This window comes from Arachis duranensis, chromosome 1 (genome assembly GCF_000817695.3).
Source record: "Arachis duranensis cultivar V14167 chromosome 1, aradu.V14167.gnm2.J7QH, whole genome shotgun sequence".
Lineage (NCBI taxonomy): Eukaryota > Viridiplantae > Streptophyta > Magnoliopsida > Fabales > Fabaceae > Arachis > Arachis duranensis.
Window position 1 is genome coordinate 71,311,489 of NC_029772.3, and position 2,624 is coordinate 71,314,112.

The following is a 2,624-nucleotide window of genomic DNA, read 5'->3' on the forward strand; positions in this document are numbered from 1 at the left end:
AGTAACCAACCTTCAAGCACCACTGGAATCCCCTCTCAACCATTACCCAATCCAAAGGGAGGCATTAATGCCATCACACTGAGGTCCGGAACCACACTACAGGAGAGGAATCAGGAGGACCCACACTCACCAGAATACGCCTCAGCTGAAGAGGTGGTAGAAATCGAAGATGTTGAAGAGGAAGAGGATATACAGGACATAGCTGAAGAAGAGATAGCTCAACCACAGGAAGAGGCACAAAAAGGTGCAAGCACCACAGAAAACACTACTTCCATTCCATTTCCACAACTTGCAAGGAAGCCTAGGAAGCAGCTGGAACCTGATCCCAAAATGGTAGAAATATTCAAAAAGGTTGAGATAACTGTTCCCCTTTTTGATGTTATTCAGCAGGTACTTAAATATGCAAAGTTTCTAAAAGACTTATGTATCCATAAAGATAAAATTAATGAATTAGAAACTATTCCTTTAGGTAGTTCTATATCTGCTTTAATGGGAGGATTACCTGAAAAATGTAGTGATCCAGGTCCTTGCATAGTTAGTTGTACTATTGGTGGTGTAGTAATTTATGATTGCATGTGTGATTTAGGAGCATGTGTCAGTATAATGCCTTTGTCTATATATGATGTTTTAACGCTCCCTCCCTTAAAAAGGTCGGCAGCTCGTTTTGTGTTAGCAGATAAAAGCATTATTACAGTTGCTGGAGTTGCTGAAGATGTTTTGGTGAACATTAAAGGGCTCACATTTCCCACTGATTTTTATATCTTGGAGATGCCCCATAATGATTCAGATAAGCCATCATCAATCCTACTTGGAAGACCATTCCTGAAGACATCAAAATTCAAATTGGATGCTTTTTCAGGGACATACTCCTTTGAAATAGATGGCCGCATAGTAATCTTCTAGTGTGATGTCACAGACGAAAGTGTGGGTGAAGTTCAAAAGGAAGAGTTTGAAGAGAGGCACACTGGACAAGGTCCAAGTGTGGGGACCCTCTTAACTGACAATGAGGACACTTCGCCATTTTCACAAGCCCCAGATATCCCAGAGCCTGTCCATGATCAAATGTTAGAATTGAAACCTCTCCCTCCACATCTCAAATATGCTTACCTTGAGGATGAGCAGAAGCTTCCGGTTATTATTGCAAGAGAACTGACTTCTCAACAAGAAAAATAGCTACTTGATGTGTTGAGGAAGCATAAGAAGGCAATAGGGTGGAGTTTGGTAGACATAGTGGGAATCAACCCTCAAATATGCGAGCATAGAATATTTTTAGAAGAGGGAGCAAGACCTGTCCGTCAACCACAAAGAAGATTGAATTCTACCATCTTGGAAGTTGTCAAAAAGGAAGTGACCAGATTATTGGAGGCCGGTATCATATATCCCATTTCAGACAGTGAATGGGTAAGGCCAGTGCAAGTGGTGCCCAAGAAGTCCGGAGTCACTACAGTGAAAAATGAGCATGGAGAGCTCATAGCAACTAGAGTTCAGAATGCTTGGAGAGTCTGCATTGATTACAAATGTCTCAACCAAGCTACTCGTAAGGATCACTATCCACTTCCATTCATTGATCAAATGCTGGATCGCCTGTCAGGTAAATCACATTATTGCTTTTTAGATGGTTACACAGGTTATTTCCAGATTCATATAGCTCCTGAGGATCAGGAAAATACTACTTTTACATGTCCTTTTGGGACCTATGCTTATAAAATAATGCCCTTTGGCTTGAGCAATGCACCAGCTACTTTCCAAAGGTGCATGATGAGTCTTTTCTTTGATCTTATTGAGGACTGTATGGAAGTTTTTATGGACGATTTTAGTGTTTATGGTGATTCTTTTAACCTTTGCTTAGAAGGATTATCTAGAGTATTAGATAGATGTATTAATACAAACCTTGTATTGAATTTCAAAAAATGCCACTTTATGGTAAAGCAAGGGATTGTATTGGGACATGTGGTATCTAATAATGGCATTTCTGTAGACCCAGCAAAGGTGAATGTTATTTCTAGTCTACCTTACCTCTCTTCTGTGAGGGAAGTCCATTCGTTCCTTGGCCATGCAGGTTTCTACAGGAGATTTATTAAGGATTTTAGTAAGGTGGCACTTCCCTTATGAGAGAACTAAGGGTGGAGCACCAAGAACATTCCATTCTCCTCCATGAAATTAGAGAAGATCAAAGAGTCATGAGAGAGGAGCAACAAAGGCAAGGAAGAGACATTGAGGAGCTCAAGCACTCCATAAGATCTTCAAGAGGAAGAACAAGCTGCCATCACTAAGGTGGACCCGTTCTTTAACTTCCTTGTTCTTTATTTTTCTGTTTTTCGAATTTTTATGCTTATGTTCATCATCTATGTTTGTGTCTTATGATCATTAGTGTCTTAGTGTCTATGCCTTAAAGTTATGAATGTCCTATGAATCCATCACCTTTCTTAAATGAAAAATGTTCTTAATTGAAAAAGAGAAGAATTGCATGAATTTTGAATTTTATAATAGATTAATTATTTTGATGTGGTGGCAACACTTTGACTTCTGAATGTATGCTTGAACAGTGCATATGTCTTTTGAATTTGTTGTTCATGAATGTTGGCTCTTGAAAGAATGATGAAAAAAGGAGACATGTTACTGAG